General features: G+C 34.7%; 1 protein-coding gene across 2 annotated transcripts in view; it reads left to right on the top strand.

Moving 5' to 3' along the window:
* Nucleotides 1–15,372, top strand: part of CDH12 (cadherin 12) — a 382,411-nt gene that overhangs the window by 318,662 nt on the left and 48,377 nt on the right. The window lies entirely within an intron of this gene.

Below are 15,372 nucleotides of genomic sequence, written 5' to 3'. Positions count from 1 at the left end.
GCTAATGAATCAAAGTCAGCCATTCACCTGTCATTGCAACATTAGGACTTATGGAGCTTTCCACTTGCTCCATAACTAAACTTGATTTTATGTTTTCTTTCTCTCATTTAGAGTGTAAGCTTCTTAAGAGCAGGTACTTCCTTACAAATACACATAACTACACAAGTATGTATATATATGTATATGCACTAATATTACATATATACATACATATATTAATAATATATATTTAATTGTATCTCCTCTGTTTAGGACAATCCATGGCACATGATGAGCATTTAATGAATGTTTGTTTTCATTTCTTCATCCTCATCATCATTCATTTATTCATCAAAATGAAACTCCTTACAAAAATACAAGTACAGTCCTTCTGAGATTTCAGTTGATAGGGCAAAATGGATAAGAGCAAATGAGCCACTGGTCAGCACAATACTAAGTCTAGGATTTCGACTGTTAATTCCTAGAGAACACCCGCTTGGTCCCTGCTCTTGAAATTATCTCTTAAAGTAACATGGCTACTCTTTGCTGATATACTTCTGACATTTAAAAACCTCTGGATGATTGTATTTAAGAAAGCCAAATAAATGCAGTAAGTAAAGTGATTCAATCTCATGGCTTCTGTTCATTCAAGTTTAATTCCATGGATGCACCAGTACCAGTAGCTGCACATTTGACCTCACTTATTCTTGAACTTGATGAGCATGTTCAGGGTCATTTTGGGGAAATAGAAAGAGGCCCAATGAATATGGAATTCAAGAGAATTTAAAAAAAACAGGACAGGCAAAGTGGTCAGTGAGAAGGGGAAGTAAAATAAGAAATACAGAGAGGTAAAAATAGTGGAAGACCTTAAAATTAAAGCATCCATACTTCCTAACTAATACTTCAAGAATCTTTCGTTTCATCCATGTAGATCTTTCTTCCATGGACAGAGAAATTCCACTAAATTTTAAAATGTTGTCTATGAGAATTGGTATGACAGAAAAAATGAATCATCATAAGGCCAAACTAATGATTAATCTTTCCAAATTTACTCATGCTGGTCTGCCACCAAGTACATTTTCAATGTCTTTCCAGCACACTAAGCCCTGGAGGAGTATATTTTCTAGTGGCATAGCCTTCAGGAATCCATGACCATTTCTACATCATGTTGAAACATCAGTATAGCAATTTAGTGAAGAAAAGTATTTAATATATAAAATGAGGTGTCTCCCTATTAAAATATAAATCAGAGAAATAACTTATTATCAAGAAGCTACAGATAGTGTAGGAATGATATATAGCTAAGATATATTCCTTTCTCAATCACTATATGAATATAATCTGCTGTTAGTATTGATAGTAATAACTCACATAAATGTGAGTTTAATAATAAAAGTGAGGGGGAAGCTAGGTGGTTCAGCAGATTGAGAGTCAGGAATAGATAGGGTTCAAATATGGTCTCAGAAACTTCCCAGGTGTGTGACCCTGGGCAACTAACTTAACCCCATTGCAACAGCCCTTACCACTCTTCTAACTTGGAACCAATAAATGTGATCTCTTTTAAGATGGAAGATAAGAGATTATTTTTAGTGCTAAAAGCATATTAGGGTTTCCAAAGCACATTCCTCACAACTCTGTAAGTAAATAGTACAGATATTATTATTCCTGTTGTAGAGTAGCATGTAGGATTCAAATGATTTTTCTCACAGTAATTCCATCACCATTTCCCCTCACAAATATTAATGAAATTTATACATATATATGTGTATATATATGTATATATATACACACACACACACACACACACATATATATATATATATATATATATATATATATAGAGAGAGAGAGAGAGAGAGAGAGAGAGAGAGAGAGAGAGGAGAGAAGAGAGGGAGTAGGGAACATTGATTTTAAGACATTAGTTCAAATCATTGATAGGATGTGCCTAAGGGATTTTTGTGTTGACTGGGTTACTATGTTTCTGAATGACCCATTAGATTATGAGCTAGATTCAGAAAGAGAGAAATCAATATTTTCTAACAAAAAAAAATCTTAGTGAAGAAATCAGAACAATCGATATCATTTGCTTATCAACTGATGTCATTGCCATAGCAAGAATGACTTGGTCAAATCTGCCTAATGAAATATTGTTCCTCTCCTTCTTCACTGGGCCCTTCCAATATTTTCTTTGGAGTGATGAAATTGTAGTAAGAATAGGGAGGAACTTGGATATGGTTACCTTTGTTATGCATTTTTGCACCTATACTCAAAACACTCAAACAAAAGAGAGATGCTAAAGATAAAGTAGAGAGGAATGCCAACATAGAAAGACCTTCAGATTAGAGGTGGAGAGAATATGGAAATAATCCAAAGAAGAAAGGAAATGGGTAAGCATGGATTTGTTACCAGATATAAAGAAGAAATGAATTTCATAGTTATCCACCTACAACAAGCTCATTCTTTTATATCTTTGAGGCTCAGAGGTAGCTAGCACCTGACAGGCATCAAAAAGCTTATGTGAAATGAATTGATGGATATACCCTGTTTTCTAATGGACAGGCGCCAACACAACTAAAACCACAGATCCAGATGGAACTAATTAACACCTTTGAGGGAAATATCAAAAGATAGAGCAGGCTTTGTATCAACAGGAAGCTTAACCTTTCTTTTCTAAGAGTAAAAGATAGTGTTGAAGCAACTCAGTGGGACTAGCATTGGTCATGTACTCTCTTTTCTCTCTTTTGTTTTCAGGCAAAAGAACTCATATCAAAAACCTTGTATGTAAAGTGAGGGTTTTTAAAAATATTTGGTTGGTTTTTTTTAGAAATAGTAGTGGTTTCTTCCTTAAATATGTGTCAGGTTAATGATAGACAAGTTGTGAACCTGAGTAAGGCAATCTATTGCCTCTGAGTGGTTGCTAAGGAGTTTGCTGGTGGGGTAGACTATCTATTCTTATGTCTTTATAACCATCAGTTTATTTATATTTCCTCTTTCTCTTCAAGCCTTTCACATCAATTTTCTCATCTCTTTCTTTTTTGTTTCCCTTTCTGCCTTTTCATTAGATATATTGAGTGGTAATCACAACTAAGAAACATTGCTTAGTTCCACTGGTGGAGCTCAGATTTAAAAGGTTGCTAAATCCTATTAGCCTTCCACATTGGATATTTGTGGCAATAGCTCAGCAAATTTTAATTTTTTATGAAGCTGTAGGAGTGTTTGTCAACATTTTTAATATTCTCATACTTTATATTTCCAACGCTATCACATGTAAATAAGGTTGGACTACACTAGTGCAGATTTGGTCAGATAATTTTCTATCCTGGAGAATTCAGGAGAAATCAAATCCCAGACCTGACCTCTATGATTTGAAAAACAAAACACCCTTTTCTCTACAACAGAAGAGTGGCAAAGATTCAGAAATTGGGTTTAAATGACTTGCCTAGGGTCACCAGCTTGGAAGATCTGAGACAAGATTTGAAATCAAGTGCAAATGAGCTGCCTAGCTGCTCCAAATTGTATGGTTTTTGACCTATGTTTTCCCTCAGTTTCTGCTCTTCTACATACTTCTCTTTTTATTTCTCTTTTCCATTTGGAAACATCCAAAGGAGGGGAAAAGGCATGATGATATTACATCATTTTCCCATCCGATGTTATATATAGCAAATAGCTTTTCTTTGATTTTATATTTATAAAACAGTGAAGGTACATTGTTATTCTTAGAGGTCCCCAATATGGTAACTAGTGCATCCCCCATTATCATCATTCCATATTTATACCACCTACAAGACATGAATTGTCAGGACCAAATGGCATATTAAATGCTTTCTAAAAATCAGAAAATATTATGCTTAATACAATTATTGTAAGCAATTAATAGTAAAGGAATAAAAGAAGTTATTGGGCTCTTGGTTTTTTCCCCATCCTATTCATATTCTACCATGATGATTTATTATAGGATGGAGCTGATTTTGGATTAAAAATTTTTTTCTAGTAGAAGCTGAGCTCTGGAAGGTGTTATCAAATTAGGAAATCATAAGGTATTGACCTGCATATGACTTGTATATCTAAATATATCTTTTTGCATGTCATCTTTCCCATTAGACTTTGAGCTCTTTTAGAGTAGCTTTCTTTGTATACTTAGCAACTGCTTGGTGCAGAATAGCCACTTGATAAATGTTTATTGATTGAATGTTGTCAAAGGATCAGCACAGCTAAGAACCACCCTTAGAAAACAAGTTATATAGAAATGAATTTGGAAGAAATGTCTACTAATGCATAAAGAAGTCATGACTCATATTGACAGAAAGAATAACTACATTTATTAAAAACATATCTTTTGAAATATTGTTATTATTATTACTATTATCAGACTCTTGCCTGTGACAAATACTGATTGCGCTACTAACCTCACAGTACTCTAAGCTACTTCCTCAGGTTATAAATTACAGGGAAAATGCCAGGCTGCCTTGGTAGATAAAGTTCTTCTCCAATGAAATTGTGGGTCTAAAATGCCACTCCATATCTCTATTATATATTGTAGAATCACTTTGAAGGCAGAAGTAGTGTTCCATGTAATTAATGTGATATGGTGGAATTGAGTGCTAGATTTGCAGTCAAGAAAACCTGGTTTTAATATCTTCCTTTAACACGTATTACTTTTTTGACTCAGTTTCTACATTTGTAAAATGTGGATAATAATGCCTGTTATACTTATCACATAAGCTTGCTGTGAAACGCTGGTTTTTATTATGGGGAAAGGAATAAGCATTTATATGACATCTGCTATGTGCCAGACACTGTGCTAAATGCTAAATGAGATATCACCTCATTATGAATATTATCTCATTTATCTGCCATAAAGTTTCATTTTACATTTTTTAATATCACAATAATTCCTCTAATAAATTATTACTACATATACTTTAGTATTCAGAGCGACATTAGAGATCATCTAATCCAACTCACTCTTTTTGTTGATGGAGATATAGAGGTAAAGAAAAAGGAAGCCAAGTGACTAGCTTACGTAATTTGACCACAGGTCCTGAGATTCCAAAATCAGTGCTTTTCCTAGAGTAGTAGCAAAAAGTCTCCATTTAGCCCATTTAAATGGGATAATTTAGTCATGTTGCTGGTGGTATCTATGGAAGGAGAATTAGGATGTTAAAGGCTGTCTAGTTCAGTCCAAATCTGAAGGAAATCCCCACTATAACTGATTTATTAAAGGTTATATTCTTATATGAGTATTTTCAATTATGGTGGGGAGTCTTACTGTCTTCTTAGCTAGCTCAATAACTATATCCATTTTGAATGTTTTACAAAGTAATTTACACATTTTCATTCATTTTTTTCCTTCTCTAATTTATTAAAGAAAGAACCAGGAACCTTTGCATTATAATATACCCTTTCATTTAATTCTTTTGAAAAAGAGGAGGAATTTCAGGTTATACCTTTTTTTTTTACCTCCAAAGCATACTTTAAGGCAATTAAGAATCCATTTTTACTAATAAGGAGGGTTTTTCCATTGAAGAATAAACACGTGGGGCAGAAAGAGAACTCAGTATGGTAAATATGTGGAGTGCTTGGACTCTTCTGGACATTTAGGCTTTCCCCAAATGATGGGCACTTCTTGTTTCCAGTTCTTTGCTACAACAGTAACAAAAGTGCAGCTGTAAATATTTGTCTACAAATAGTTCTTCCCCTGCCCCATTTCATTGACATCTTTGAAGAAAAGGCCTTAATGGAGGTATCCCTGTGTCAAATTATATTTATAGTTTAATGGTTTGTGGAATGTAAATACAAACCACTTTCCAGAATGGTTGGGGTAATTCACAGCCCACCTAACAGTCAGTCAATGTATCTGCTTTCCTATAGCCCTTCCAACAACTGTCATTTTCCTTTTTTGGTATCTGTCCCAATCTGATCATTGTGAGGTAAAAACTCTGAGTTCTTTTTATTATCATATATCTAGTATTATTGATTTGAATTTGAAATCATTAATTGCCAATTATTTGGTATACATGGGATTTTTTTATCGTGGCTCTTAGAAGTTTTGATTTCTTTCTTCGAGGACTTTTAAGTCACATCCTTTGAGCACTTATATATTAAAGAATAGTTCTCATGCATTTAAAGCAATTCTCTGTCTCTCTATCTCTGTGGGTGTTGCATTCGATCTTTTTTCTCTCTCAGAGAACCTTTTTTTTTCTCTCAGAGAATCTTGCTGAAAGATTTTTCCAACCTAAGCCTTTCCCTTCTAATTTCAACCTTGATCCTTTCAAGTTTATAAACTTTAAAAATGGTTACATTGTCTATATTATTAAAAAGAGATTTAAGTAAAAATTATGAAAATGAATCATAATCCATGTTTATCTTTTTTTAATTGGTACACATAAAACATTCAGAATTACAATGTTCAACAAAGTAAGTAATTTCTTTATCTAACAATATTGTCCCTTCTTGAATAATGAGCTATTAAACTAAGAACCACCCTTTTAATCAAGAAAATTTATTAATAGACATTTTCAAGTTAATTAATAGTCATTATTATGGTCAGGTTTCACTTGGATTCCTTGAAATTTGGGATGTTCCATCTCATTTTGCAGCATTAATGTTGTTCTTGTACTTTAGTAAATCACATACATAAATCATCCTTTTGTCCAGAAGTTGGTGTAGATGTACTCCTTGAAAGCATATAGTAATAAATCAAGCAACTGCTTAATGTCCACATGCTACCCAATGACCTATTTTGGCTTTCCAAATAAGCAAAACCATGCACTTAGAATAAAAAGAAAACTCATCTTGGGGAAGTCATTTAATCTCTCCACACATCCAGTTCTTTCTCTCTTATATGATCGGATTACATTGAATAAATACCAAGATTCCTTCCTATTCTATAAAAAAGAATGAAATTCTCTATTATCTATTTTCCTTGCCCTGTTTCCTCATATAGAAACAATGATGAAATAAAGGAGGAAAAGAAGCCTATTGAAGTAAAATACTACTATAAATAATGTAGGAAAATGAAAGTGGTGGCTAATATGGCCTTTGTGCCTTTTTCCTCCTGTCTAGCAGTAAGGATGCTACAATGGTAACCTTTTAAGAGAATGAGGAAAGAATGAATTTGCTTTTGACTCAAACTGCTACATTATTAGAAGTCATAAGAAGATCTATTTGACATTTTTAGTAGAGCATTTTTTATCGGGGCTTCTTTTTCATTGGCTTACAAAGCCCAGGACAATATTTATATAAAGCAAGGTAATTTTATTTTTAGGGCTTCAGCTAGATGGTTCAGTGGATAGAAGGCTGTCTAGAGCCAGGAAGGTCTGAATTCGAATACTGTCTCAGACAGTTACTAGCTTTGTGACCCTGGGCATGTTACTTAAACTGGTTGTCTTAATCCACAGGAGAAGGGAATAGCAAATGACTGCAGTATGTTTGCCAGGAAAACTCCAGGGACAGTGCTGATATGCTGTGATCCATGGGATCATGAAGGGTTGGACGCAACTGAACAACAATAGCAAATTTTATTTTGCTGTTAGCCTACCTGTCCACAACCATTGTGGAGGCAGTATAATGCTATATAAAGGGTTGTGGATTTAGAGAATCTAGATTCAAATCATGATACTGCCAATTACTGCATGAGAGTCCTTGGTTAAGTTACCTATCAGGCATTCATTTTCTTCTTCTCTTAAAGAAAGAAATTAAACTGGAGATCTCCTAAGGTTCCTAACAACTGGATCTATGAACCTATGATTATCACTTTGATGTTTTAACTAATCACATGGAGTTCCCTTCTCTGGTACCCCCTTGAATGGCTCAATACAGCCCACAGAGAATCACTGAATGTAAGAGCCCAATCTCTTCAGATTCCATGCCAAATACATGGGTCATTTCTATAGGCTACCATCCAGCAAAGGGAGCAGATGTGGCTAACCAACAGCTAACCATAGAAGCTAGACACATGAATTGGGAGCAAGTGCTAACAGCAAGAATAACAGAAAATACAATCACTATTTCCACAGATGGGGAGAGGAGAAGACAAATTTTTCAATAATTTTCAGAGTTACAATGCTTCTGTGTTTTCCTATAACATATAACTTGTGGATGTATCGAAGTTCAGGTCTTCTCATTAAGAAAAAAAGGAGATATTTGGAAGAATATTTTGATGTTCTTCTGGGTTATCTTGCAGAATTAAATCTACTCTGTGACTATACAAAGAACTTTCTTTATTTAAAAAAACACTCATTAAGCACATGTTTTGTGCCAGGTACCTTTCTAGGTTGTGGGGATTTGTGGTAGACTGGGAATTGACTTAAATGTAACAGAGTTGGCAATAGCTGATAAGGAACTACTCCTCATATGGATAATTTGGAGCTGTGGATACACAGCCATCTGGAAGAGAAGGATCTCTAATGTTTTTGAGATATCGTGATTGATTGGAAATATGGAATGAAATAGAATGAGGAATAAAGCATGATGACAAGTTTGAAATTTTAAGTGAATAGAAGGATGGTACTCTTGACAGGAATAGATACATTTGAGGAAAAAAAAGTGGATTGGGGGAAGAATATAATGAATTCTATTTTGGACATGTTCTAATTCAAGATTGCTCTGGAACAACCAGTTCAAAATGCCTAATAAAAAGTTGATATCTTAGTACTGGGGTGTAGGGCAGGACAAGTGGTGTTAGTCTTATAAAAACAGAGAGGCAGCTGGTAAATTTTTTGTTTTATCATAATGATATCATTTGCCAAAAGGAAGAGAAAAAGACAAATACAAAAAACTTGAGTAAAAATGAACTTTTTGTCTTAGATTGAGAATATTCCATTTTAATTAAAGAATTATGTTTAAATACTATATATACATGTGTGTATACATATGTGTGTGTATATATATGTATACATGCACACATATATGTGCCACTATGTCGGCCACTGGGAATAAAAGACAATAGTAAAGCACTCCCTACCCCTGGGAGGATACAACATGTATATAGTTGAAAGCAAGGTAATTTCAGGAGGGAAGGAGGAGACAATCAAGAAAGGACCTGGAGATGAGGCAGTGACTAAATTTTGACTTGTAGGAAGGCAACAATTCTGAGACAAAAATGAAGAAAAAGTGGATTCCTGAAATTGGTGATTGCTTATGTGAAAACCAGTATCGGGAGAAGTCATACAAGTAGAAGCAACAGTTTCTATTCTAGTATAGTTTGAATTTAGAGTGTAACATGCATGATCTGGAAGGCTCTGTGGAATTCTATGAGGTAGTTCACCCCACTTAAGATCATGCATGTTATATAAGAGGGTATTGAGAAAGTTCATGGAAATATTTCTGGAAAAGAGAGGTAGTAGAACCATTTGCTGGAGTGCCGTAAAATTCAGGCAGAAGAAACTTTACTTTTTTCCCCCAGTCTAGAGTCTGTAGGAAACCATCGGATATGTTTGAGCAGGAGAATAATGTCGTTAATACTTTAAGAACATTATTTGGCTTCTGTGTGGGAGGATTAGAGAGGAGTGAATGAAAATGAGGAGTAAATTAAGAATCTATTTTGATAGTTTAGATAAGGGATGATGGTACAAATGTTGAGAAGGTTATGGATTCCAGAGATGTTGTGGAAGTGAACAGATACATCAAGTTTTGGCTATAACTTGTTTGCTGAATACTTAAGAGGAGAGAGGTAAGGATGACATAAAGGCAATAAATTTGGTTTTAGGTAATTAAGAAAACTGGTTTCTTTAAAAAAGCCCTTACAAAAGTTATGATAGGAATAGGCATGTTGGATATGTTGATTTTAAGATGTTTATAATACAATCTAGCTTTTTCTGGACATTAACACATTCACTATTTTACTAGCCTACATTTAATAGGAGTATTAGGCTAGAATTATATCTGATATTTTCATTCTAGGGACCAAATGCCCTTTTAGGTTGTTCAAGATAAAAACCTCTTTCTCTGATCCCTACAGGTTGTAAGGAAGAAATTAGCTTATTTTCAGCCCACTTAGATCTCTCACTCCAAATGCTTATTATGCAAGAGACAACCATGGATAGCGAGTAAATATATTTTAAGAAAGAAAGTAGTAAAACAGTAATTGAGGAAGTCATAGGGATAATTTTAGACAATACAATGTGTGCAGTAGGAGGCTGACTCGAGAGCAAGGTGATTTTATTTTTATTCAAGTAAAGTATAATCTCGTTTGATATACCCACTCTTACTTAGCAGTCTCTGGGGATACAGGTACTATGAATCAAGCTCTGAGGATTATAGCTTTTTCCCATACGCCTGTTGATTTGTGTGTGGCAGTGAACTATTTCAAGTCTAAGATTTCCTAAAGCCATATCTCCCATATATACCCACTCAGAGGTCTCTCTGCCAATAAGAAGTAATGTCTGTCTACATGTATTTGGTGTCAAAATATCAGAGATAAGCTTTAAAGGGAACTGCCAGTGCTTACCTTAGGTGAGGGCTCTTACACCTGTTAAGAAGACAGAAACAAGGGTGTATTACATACAGTAACTATAAAAGAATGCCTCAGTACAGCAAGAATTGTGTTAAGAGTAATAAAGTTCAGATTGAGCTAAACTGGCAATGAATATTAAAGACTACAAAGGACAAGGGCTTTGTAAACTGTCTTAGGCAGAGCACTAAAGCCAACACTGGTTCAGGTCTGATTGCTGAACAAAATGAGACACTTGCAAATCACTGAACATTTAACAAAAGAGGTTTACTTTGCCCTAACAGAGCAAGGATATGCTAAAATCCAGTGGCACTTACTTTTTCTGGACAGGGACTCCCTTTTCTTCATCTGTAAATGCATCTGGTTAAATAGTCATTAAAGTAGAGCAACTCTTGTGCTCTTAGATAAAAAAAGCAAATCTGAAAGTCTAAGACTATCATTCAAGATTGTGACATTTTATTCTCCTAGGCCAGAATGCTGTGCCAGGGAAGCTGTAGCCAATCAGGTTTCATGGAGAAAACAGCTTGTTTCAGAGTCAAAGAAACTGTAGCAGTGAACTGGAGGCTCTACCATAGACCACCTCTTTCTGATAAGGTCCTAATGATCTAAAGGACCTTCTGCCTTTTAAATAACTAAGCAGTCTTCCTTTAAGGGTAATAATAAGATAGCATAAAAGGGGGAAAAGAAAAAAATAAACAACAAAAACCAAAGATGTGAATGAATAGAAAGTCCAGAGGTCCTAAGATTTTCTTTCTTCCTTCAGAAATGCTAAATTTCAAAGTTTTACAGTCTGCTCCAAATGACTGTTGATGACACCTCTTTGTAGTTCCCAGTGCACCTCTTAAAATAGTGGTAATGATGAACCAGAGCAGCACCAAGAAAGTCAAAGGCACAAATGACGACACCTCTGGCATAGTTTCAGACTTATTTTTGTACTGATGCAAGATGCTGATGATCAGGGGAAGCTCCAGAAACATCAAGGCTTCTGCATGGATACTTCAGTCCCAGTCCACAATTCTTTATTCTGTGTCAGGCTTGCCTGTAGTAAAGTGGCTGAGAGGTAATAAAATATCTCACATGAAACATCTGTCAGAATCTATGTTGACACTGAGGCTCTCCTTGTACCAGTATCCATTTGGTTTTGATGTTGGGATAAAATGAAGCACTTAAAATCAAGGACCATGTTACAAAATAAGAGATTTAGTTTCCTTAACAGTGCAAGAATATGCAAATAAGATAATGGTGGCATTTAGCTTCTCTGAATGCAGCTGTCCATCTGGAGCATCAGGCACTCCTCAGGGGATAGTCGCTGCCATGATTAAGGATACTCACCAAATATGAGAGGTCCTGCCTACAGAGATTGTGACCTTTTATATCCCTAGACAAGGGAAGTGCATTAAAGAAGCTGGGTTATATCAGTTTTCATAAGGGGAGAAAACTATTTTAGGATTAGGGAAATTTCATCATGAAACAGCTGGTCAGAGCATATCAACTATGTTATGAGTAAGAGGAGAATAAAAAACAAAGGAAAGAAGGCCATTTGGATGGGATGATGATAATATGACACAGTGAAGACATAACTATTCATTTGTATCAGTTTTCTTTGCTGAGGATAATGATCTTTTAATTATAAAAGATAGTACAAAAAACTCTATTTGTGTAGGAAATTAAATCCCAAGATAAGTAAAGATTCAAGTAATAAAGGAGAACTTAGTTCTCCTTGATGAGTTCAAACAATCAGCCTGAAAGAAACAACAAAAATCTTTATCTTATGATATTATGTTTGAAATTCATTCTCTTTGAAGGATCATGAAGGAGAGTCCTGGAGAAGAGAAAATGCTCCAATCTTGAAAAAAAGTGCAACTAACAGAATCTGTAGATTATAGACTGGTAAATATTACTTTTATTCCTGGAAAAACAAAACACACACACATACATATATATATATATATATTCTATTATTATATGAATGGTAGAACATTTAGAGAAAGGAAATCACTGAATCAGCATGGGTTCATCAAGAATACATTATACCTAAATAACTCACTCTCTCTTTCTATCTCTACCCCCCCTCTTTCTCTCTCTCTCATCTCCTCTCTCTCTCTCCCCACACACACACTCTCTCCCTCCCTCTCTCTCTACTCCCTCTTTCTCTCTCTCTTCTCTCTCTTTTCTCTTCTCTCTTTTGTCTCTCTCTCTGTGTTTCTCCCTGTCTCTCTGTCTCTCTCTGTCTCTCTCTGTCTCTCTCTGTCTCTCTCTCTTTCAAAAGTAGTATTGTTAGACAGTCTTTCTAGCTCAGAAGTGTTTTTCAAAGGTTGCACACCGTTAGTATAAAGTTCAAGAACCCCAAATCTTCTTCTTAGCACGATCATGGAGGAATTCACTGCTAACACAACTTTTTTCTTTGTATATAAGATACAAAATATAAATGACATTCACTTTTTTGAATGACAAAGTATTATTTAGTTGCTTCTCTTTCTTTTTTATTAACTATCTTTCTTGTCAGACTATTCTAGAAAAATATACATGAAACCCCAAAATTAATATGCTCATTGTTGAACATAGAGATTAAAAATATGAAAGTCAGAACATTTTAGTAGGCAGAGTGCTATAGAACAAAGCATCTAAAAAAGCACACATTAAAGATAGCAGCATGCTTACTTTTATCCCATAATATCCTATACATGCGTCACAGTACCAGATTGAGATGGGGAAGGTCATAATTGCATGCTGCTGAAAACCATGTTTAATTACCTTTAAAATATATACGACATGCACTTAGAAGCTTTTGAAAATGTGCAGGGAAAACGGAATTAGTGTGTGAGCTGTCAGCGGAATGTGATATTTGAATAAGATGAAATTAGGATAATGTTGCTAGATCAGAGTAATGTTCATATTTTGGGGATAAATCAAAAGAAAATGTATGAGAACTATAAGGGATTTAGAGCCTGTTGGAAAGTATCTGAATATGTAAATATCCAGAGAAATTGCCCTAGTCTACCTTTCTTTCCAACTGTTACACAGAGTTTAAGACTCTCAGGAGAGTGATTTTGCCCAAGTTGCTTTTCTTTTTTTTTTTTTTTGAAGTCTGATTACAAATTCACAGATGTGAAACTTAAGGCCCCTAGTATTTGTGAAGGCTAAAGATTCCAAAGCAATTTTCAATGAAGAGACAAAATATATGGTTAAATTTTGACCATATTTGTTGAGAGTGCCAGGAAAAATCCTCATACTACAACATACAGACACATAAACATACAAATGCGCACTTTCTTTAAAACTTAGCTTGTGGGGCAGCGGGGTAGCTCAGTGGATTGAGAGCCATGCCTAGAGACAGGAGGTCCTAGGTTCAGATCCGGCCTCAGACACTTCCCAGCTGTGTGACCCTGGGCAAGTCACTTGACCCCAATTGCCTACCCTTACCACTCTTCCACCTATAAGTCAATACACAGAAGTTAAGGGTTTAAAATTAAAAAAAAAACTTAGCTTGTGTCATATATCTTTCATTAATATACTTAAAACTGGCACATGAAATATTAATATATGCATATTTATAAAAATTAATCAATCTATCCATTAAACAAAATTTGTTAAGTGCCTACTGTGTGTTAGACACTATGCTAGACAATAGCCAAGAAAGAAAGAGCTTCAATTCTCAAAGAGTTTACCTACTTTTGAAGGGAAACAACATATATACATATAAATAAATATAAAATACAGGATGTTTTAAATAGCTTAAAACTGCCCTATGAGTTCTAGAATATCTTGTATGGAAGTGACAACTAGAGGGATGAGGAAAAACCTCCAATAGGACAAAGCAGTTGATTTGTAAAGAAGCCAAATAGTCTAAGAGGCCCATGAATTAAAAATCCATTTCATATCACTGGGTTCTCTTCCCACTGGCATGGATTATAAACTCTCCATGCTATAGTCGATGACTTTCATGATTTTTCTCATGTAATCCCTCTCCACATAATGCCCCTCTCTTAAAAATAAATCAGCATTTAGAAATCAATATGGTGATGAGTGTCATGAAACTTAGGTAGTTTGAGTCTTGAATGATATATATAGTCAGTCCATCATAGAGATCTTACTCAAAGCCTTTTCAGAATGGTAAAATCTGGCAAAACTTGTTTCTCTGAGCATACACACTAACGACCCAGTCTCTTATTCCAAAATGAGGACTCATTGGAAGACATTAGTAGAGAATATGTCCAGTACAAATCAAGAAGCAAAGATTATATGTTTAAGGTGTTTTCTATGTTATCTGTATTTATATGTTATAAGGTTTAAGATCAGGGAAGGATAGCCTTCCCTTATCTTTTACCCTTGGAGAATGCCTTAAGTGTAGATGTAACTAGGATTTCTTTCTAAAGAAAACTCTTTATTCCATCTGTTGGAGGTAAAGAATTAAGCTCGTTAGGATGAATAAAAATGCTTTCCTGTGTCTAAAACATTTTGACTCCTTTTCCTCCTGGATTCTTAGGAGGTTTATGTTTGAATAAGGCAAAAAAATATATTGTTTTCTTTCAGCAAGGATGAATGAGGTTAGGTGATCTTGTTTTCATGAACCTCCAAGTTCACTTTATTTTAGATATTATCCAATCATAGTAATATGCTATGGCACTCAAGAACGATGAAAACCAAAATTGTGACTACAACTATCCCCAGTTGGTTTGTAAAAATGGTAGGTATGTATATGAGGTCAGTTTTTTTCTGCACAGAAAACAATAATAGCCTAAAAAAAGGAATCCTGAACAGAACTACCACAGGGTTGATGTCATCACTCATTTGTGACAAAAAAACATAGAGATAGAAATATTTAAAAGTGTGATCCTAAAAAAAATAAAAAAATTAAAATTAAAACATAAAAGTGTGATCCTTCCCCAAAATTTGAATCTATCACTAAAATTTTAGTTGATTTTTTGAAGGACTACAAT

The sequence above is a fragment of the Gracilinanus agilis genome, chromosome 1, assembly GCF_016433145.1.
Source record: "Gracilinanus agilis isolate LMUSP501 chromosome 1, AgileGrace, whole genome shotgun sequence".
NCBI classification, from domain to species: Eukaryota; Metazoa; Chordata; class Mammalia; order Didelphimorphia; family Didelphidae; genus Gracilinanus; species Gracilinanus agilis.
Note: the sequence above shows the minus strand (reverse complement) of the source record. Positions and strands in the feature narration are given on the sequence as shown.